This window comes from Oncorhynchus mykiss, chromosome 19, assembly GCF_057628025.1.
Source record: "Oncorhynchus mykiss isolate SJ-2025 chromosome 19, ASM5762802v1, whole genome shotgun sequence".
Classification (NCBI taxonomy): Eukaryota; Metazoa; Chordata; class Actinopteri; order Salmoniformes; family Salmonidae; genus Oncorhynchus; species Oncorhynchus mykiss.
The window spans coordinates 44,292,887-44,300,569 of NC_143040.1; positions in this window are offsets into that span (position 1 = coordinate 44,292,887).

Genomic DNA, 7,683 nt, shown 5'->3' on the forward strand with positions numbered 1-7,683 from the left:
CTCATTGTGTGCAGGCAGCTTTGCAGCTTTGTATTGTGTGGTTTATTGTTCTCTGACAATAATTGGGTTTTGGTCAGTCTATCTGGATGTTGTCATCATCACAGAATACTGAGGAAATTACTGGTAAATTAATCCAGAATGTCACTCAGCACCTGCATGCGTAGAGAGGCAGATGACATGGTCCCTGCTTTTATCCCATGGTTCACAGTGATTGAAAGAATCAACATTGTGTGTTTCCTGAACTGCCCTGGCTTAATCTTCAAATGATCAAATCCCTTTGGCTAACCCCTGGATTACTATTGGATTCAGACTTTGTTGTTCTTGTCATAGTGATGATGAAACTGCTGTAGTGCATTGGTGTTCGTGAACTGAAGTCTCTTTATTTCTTGTTTGTAAGTCCCTTTCATTCTTCCATTTTAATCAATATACTGTAGTACTGTGACAGTGTTTGAAGATGGCTGTCCTTACCTCGTCGCTCCCTGCCTTTTCACATTTCCCTGCTTTTTCCACTTCTCTCTTCACTATCTCATACCTTTTCAAGGGGAATTAAGCTTGAACAACAATACTATTGTGCGTTGATGCTATCGAAGGATGTTAAATCAATGGAACTGATTCTTGTTGGTGTTTGTTGTGTTGTGCTTATTTGAAGTTGCCACCTAGTACCCAGTGTTGTTGCTGTACCTGAACAACAAATAACACTTTTTTTACCAGTCCTTTTGATATGACTGATTTTTCAAGAGATGTGCTCTACTTGCTTTGTCCATCAGAACATACAGTAATATCACATTTACACATATGTTTGCATGTGGAATACTTGAAGAGGAAACCCTTGAGTTTCACTTAGGGCCTCACTTATGTTTGCATGAATGTGAAATTTGTTGGTAAATACGTAACTGTGTAGCCTATGTGTGAACAAATATGCATACATCTGCATTACAAAAGTATACGTTTGGTTTGATTGGTTTGGAATGATTCATTTAATGTTGGCTTGATTTCAAAAATAATTCTAAAGAATGTGTTTAAAAAAATGCCAGCTTGACATGAAAAGGTTATTTTCTGCACTTTTCTGCATATATGATTTCTCTTTTCAACTCCAAATCCTCCACTGTTGTTCATGGCATCCAACAAATGTAAACACCTGGAGTTTGGTAAACGGGATTGGCACTTGGATTCGTGCCAGTTCTATGGTAAGATGACATGCTAAGAATGGAGGGTTGTAAACAGAAAAAGAGTATGGGGAAACCTCCCATAGCATTAAGCAAAGCCAGTTCAGAAGGGAACCCAGAGAGTTGTGGCATCAGCTGATGCATCAGCGGATATTGTGGCAATTGGATTCACACTCTACTTACATGCGGTTTATTTAAGTTGACCAGTTCTATACATGCTTCCCTGATGCCAGATGTCACGCGCACACTTGTGCTTTTGTCTCTCCTGCCATTGCGTTGCTGCTGAAACTAGCTGTTACTCGCTATCCTTGCTGTTTTCGGATATCCAATCTCCACCCCTGCCTCCACCTGTCTGGGTTCTTATTTTATCATCTTTATATGACACTTCGCTCTGGCTGTGAGCTAGCCTGAAGGAGCAGAACCTAAGGCCAAGACTATGCATTGTAATCTTTTCTAAATAGGTAAACATACATGTGGTGTTTCCTTTCTGAACTGTATTTCCACTATTTTAAGTGCTTGGTGCTGTAACCAAAACAAGTCACGCTGATGGAAGTTAAACTCAAAACGGAAGCAGAGTGCCCATTTATCAGAGCAGTTATCTTTTCATTTCAGATCTATTCTGAAAGAGAAGAGAGGCGGGATAAATTCTTAATATGTTCAGGGATGTAGCTAGCTAGTATCCCATTGGAAGTATTTCATTGGGGACCCAGTGAAGACGCTAATAGCTGGCTGCTATGTTGCAGTTCTTTCCTTAATGCATCTCAGTCAAAGTGAAGGTCCAAGCTGCAGGGAAAGACATTATTCATGCAGCTAAATATCCAGTGGAAAATAAACTTCCTCTCCCTCTGTGACTATTTACAGATCACTTACTTGACTATACTGTCTGTATATGAGGCCCTGGTGGAGCCATTCATACATATCACTTACTTGACTATACTGTCTGTATATGAGGCCCTGGTGGAGCCATTCATACATATCACTTACTTGACTATACTGTCTGTATATGAGGCCCTGGTGGAGCCATTCATACATATCACTTACTTGACTATACTGTCTGTATATGAGGCCCTGGTGGAGCCATTCATACATATCACTTACTTGACTATACTGTCTGTATATGAGGCCCTGGTGGAGCCATTCATACATATCACTTACTTGACTATACTGTCTGTATATGAGGCCCTGGTGGAGCCATTCATACATATCACTTACTTGACTATACTGTCTGTATATGAGACCCTGGTGGAGCCATTCATACATGTCACTTACTTGACTATACTGTCTGTATATGAGGCCCTGGTGGAGCCATTCATACATATCACTTACTTGACTATACTGTCTGTATATGAGGCCCTGGTGGAGCCATTCATACATATCACTTACTTGACTATACTGTCTGTATATGAAGCCCTGATGGAGCCATTCTTACATATCACTTACTTGACTATACTGTCTGCTATAGACCATCAAGTGCTAACAGTCAGTATCTGGATAATATGTGTGAAATGCTTGATAATGTATGTGATATCAACAGAGAAGTATATTTCTGGGTGATTTAAATATTGACTGGCTATCATCAAGCTGCCCACTCAGGAAATAACTTCAAACTGTAACCAGTGCCTGCAACCTGGATCAGGTTGTCAGTCAACCTACCAGAGTAGCTACAAACAGCACAGGAATTAAATCAATCATCAACATGTATTGATCACATCTTCACAAACGCTGCAGATATTTGCTTTAAAGCAGTATCCAAATCCATAGGATGGAGTGATCACAATTTAATCGCCATATCTAGGAAAACCAAAGTTCCAAAGGCTATGTCAAACAATACGTTCTGTAGTGATTCATATCTTGATGATGTAAAGGATATTTGCTGGTCTGTGGTGTGTAATGAGGAGCAACCAAACGCTGCACTTGACGCATTTATGAAACTACTATTCCAGTTACTAATACGCATGCACCCATTAACCTCTGCGCACCGAACCCGGTAGCGGGATGAAATTCAACAACATATGTTGATCGCTACATAAATAGTGATATTAAACATTCATGAAAATACAAGTGTCTCACATGTTTCAAAAGCCTAGAATCTTGCTAGTCCAACTGCGTTGTCAGATTTTAAGAGGATTTACTGTGATTTACACCAATGATATGACAGCTGTTTCGTTGATTGACTGTATTTTAACCCAATGACCACTGATCGTCTTGACATCTAGCTGGGTAGATAGCCAATGAGCTGAGGTAAACGGCAATATGTAATGTTTATGTGTTGGAAGACCAACCCATGTAGTAAACTCCGGCGTAAAGAGGTTCATTCGCCATTGACGATTCATACCGGAAGGAGCCACGCATGTTGCGCACAGCATTGTTTTGGTAAAGCGCATATTCAGCTGTTTATATATCAATCAGTATGGCGACTAAGTCAGGGAAAGCTAAATCTAAGTCTAGATATACAGATGTACACACAATTGTAGAAGAAATTGATCGAGGACGATTCATTTAGCGATTCCCAAATGGAGGAATATTTTTTGAACGGAGAGGACATCGTTTTGGACTGGTAAGTTCTTCTCATGCTAATGCCGTTGTTTGAAATTAATAATATTAAATATTATTTGTGAAATGAAATAGCCTATTTGAGGCTGTTGAGGGGAGGGCAGGCCCACAACAATGGCCAAAGTGAAATGGAGACAGTAGATACAGCTGGTCTGTCATAATATAAATGAGGCAGTAGATCTAGCAGGTCTATAATAATATATTAAATCTTAAGAAAATTACTGTAAAAACTGTTAAATCTCCTTGGATTGATGAGGAACTGAAAAATGTATGGTTGATAGGGATGAGGCAAAAGGTATGGCAATTAATTCTGGCAGCCCAACTGATTGGCAAAAGTACTGCAAATTAAGTAATCATGTGACTAAACTAAATAAAAAGAAAAATAAACTACACTATGAAACAAAGTTAAATTATATAAAGAATGATAACAAAAAGCTTTGGGGCACCTTAAATTAAATTTTGGGGAAAAAAGCCAACACGACTCCTTCATTTATTGAATCAGATGGCTCATTCATCACAAAGCCTACTAATATTGCAAACTACTTTAATGACTTTTTAACTGGCAAGATAAGCAAACTTAGGGATGACATGCCAACAACAAACGCTGACACTACACATCCAAGTATATCGGACCAAATTATGAAAGACAATAATTGTACTTTTGAATTCTGGAAAGTCAGTGTGGAAGAGGTGAAAAAAATTATTGTTGTCTATCAACAATGACAAGCCACTGGGAACTGACAATCTGGATGGAAAATTACTGACAATAATAGCAGATGATATTGCCACATCTTGTTGGGGAATAATCAGAATTAGTTGGTAACATAGGTAAGATGTTTTATATTCATTATATGTTTGTAAGTTACTTCTCATCGGAATGTTTATTTTTGTATAATACTGTGGCCGGGTTGCAGTCATCTGTTCTCTGTCAGGACTAAGTTACTTGGAGAGAGGGGAGAGATCAAGCGTGTATCTCTTGGCTCCACAATGTCTGTGTGCCAGTCAATGTGTCTCTGTGATCTTGTCAAGGAGGGGGCATGTGATATATGCCTGTTGATATGATGATTTGTTTTATGGTTCTGAGTTTGAGAAAAGAACATAGTTTAGGAGACAAAGCTGAACGATAATTTATGGCCAAGGCTGTCTGGCTATGTGTGTCTTTGCTGGAGGGAAGCAAACGTCATTCCGCTACCCAAGAATAGTAAAGCCCCCTTTACTGGCTCAAATAGCTGACCAATCAGCCTGTTACCAACCCTTAGTAAACTTCTGTAAAAAAAACAAATTGACCAGATACAATGCAATTTCACAGTAAACAAATTGACAACAGAATTTCAGCATGAGTACAGGGAAGGACACTCAACAAGCACAGCACTTACACAAATGACTGATGATTGGCTGAGAGAAATTGATGATCAAATGATTGTGTGGGCTGTCTTGTTAGACTTCAGTGCAGCTTTTGACATTATCGATTACAGTTTGCTGCTGGAAAAATGTTTGTGTTATGGCTTTACACCTCCTGCTATAATGTGGATAAGGGGTTACTTGTCTAATAGAATGCAGATGTTGTTCTTTAATGGAAGCCTCTCAAATATAATCCAGTTAGAATCAGGAATTCCCCAGGATAGATGTTTAGGCCCCTTGCTTTTAATTTTTTTAACTAACGACATGCCACTGACTTTGAGTAAAGCCAGAGTGTCTGTGTATTCGGATGACTCAACACTACAGTGCCTTGCGAAAGTATTTGGCCCCCTTGAACTTTGCAACCTTTTGCCACATTTCAGGCTTCAAACATAAAGATATAAAACTGTATTTTTTTGTGAAGAATCAACAACAAGTGGGACACAATCATGAAGTGGAACGACATTTATTGGATATTTCAAACTTTTTTAACAAATCAAAAACTGAAAAATTGGGCGTGCAAAATTATTCAGCCCCCTTAAGTTAATACTTTGTAGCGCCACCTTTTGCTGCGATTACAGCTGTAAGTCGCTTGGGGTATGTCTCTATCAGTTTTGCACATCCAGAGACTGACATTTTTTCCCATTCCTCCTTGCAAAACACCTCGAGCTCAGTGAGGTTGGATGGAGAGCATTTGTGAACAGCAGTTTTCAGTTCTTTCCACAGATTCTCGATTGGATTCAGGTCTGGACTTTGACTTGGCCATTCTAACACCTGGATATGTTTATTTTTGAACCATTCCATTGTAGATTTTGCTTTATGTTTTGGATCATTGTCTTGTTGGAAGACAAATCTCCGTCCCAGTCTCAGGTCTTTTGCAGACTCCATCAGGTTTTCCTCCAGAATGGTCCTGTATTTGGCTCCATCCATCTTCCCATCAATTTTAACCATCTTCCCTGTCCCTGCTGAAGAAAAGCAGGCCCAAACCATGATGCTGCCACCACCATGTTTGACAGTGGGATGGTGTGTTCAGGGTGATGAGCTGTGTTGCTTTTACGCCAAACATAACGTTTTGCATTGTTGCCAAAAAGTTCAATTTTGGTTTCATCTGACCAGAGCACCTTCTTCCACATGTTTGGTGTGTCTCCCAGGTGGCTTGTGGCAAACTTTAAACGACACTTTTTATGGATATCTTTAAGAAATGGCTTTCTTCTTGCCACTCTTCCATAAAGGCCAGATTTGTGCAATATACGACTGATTGTTGTCCTATGGACAGAGTCTCCCACCTCAGCTGTAGATCTCTGCAGTTCATCCAGAGTGATCATGGGCCTCTTGGCTGCATCTCTGATCAGTCTTCTCCTTGTATGAGCTGAAAGTTTAGAGGGACGGCCAGGTCTTGGTAGATTTGCAGTGGTCTGATACTCCTTCCATTTCAATATTATCGCTTGCACAGTGCTCCTTGGGATGTTTAAAGCTTGGGAAATCTTTTTGTATCCAAATCCGGCTTTAAACTTCTTCACAACAGTATCTCGGACCTGCCTGGTGTGTTCCTTGTTCTTCATAATGCTCTCTGCGCTTTTAACGGACCTCTGAGACTATCACAGTGCAGGTGCAATTATTCGGAGACTTGATTACACACAGGTGGATTGTATTTATCATCATTAGTCATTTAGGTCAACATTGGATCATTCAGAGATCCTCACTGAACTTCTGGAGAGTTTGCTGCACTGAAAGTAAAGGGGCTGAATAATTTTGCACGCCCAATTTTTCAGTTTTTGATATTGTTAAAAAAGTTTGAAATATCCAATAAATGTCGTTCCACTTCATGATTGTGTCCCACTTGTTGTTGATTCTTCACAAAAAATACAGTTTTATATCTTTATGTTTGAAGCCTGAAATGTGGCAAAAGGTCACAAAGTTCAAGGGGGCCGAATACTTTCGCAAGGCACTGTATACACGTCAGCTAATACAGCAACTGAAATGACTGCAACACTCAACAAAGAGCTGCAGTTAGTTTTAGAGTGGGTGGCAAGGAATAAGTTAGCCCTAAATATTTCTAAAACTTAAACCATTGTATTAGGAATAAAACTCACTAAACCCTAAACCTCAACTAAATCTTGTAGTAAATAATGTGGAAATTGAGCAAGTTGAGATGACTAAACTGCTTGGAGTAACCCTAGATTGTAAACTGTCATGGTCAAAACATACTGATGCAGTAGTAGCTAAGATGCAGTGAAGTCTGTCCATAATAAAGCGATGCCCGGCCTTCTTAACAACATTGTCACCAAGGCAGGTCCTACAGGCCCTAGTTTTGTCGCACCTTGACTACTGTTCAGTCATGTGGTCAGGTGCCACAAAAAGGACTTAATATTAATAATATGCATGTCAATCTCTCCTGGCTGAAAGTGGAGGAGAGATTGACTTCATCACTACTTTTATTTATGAGAGGTATTGACATGTTGAATGCACCAAACTGTCTGTCTAAACTACTGGCACACAGCTCGGACACCCATGTATAACCCATAAGACATGCCACACGAGATCTCTTCACAGTCCCCAAGTCCAG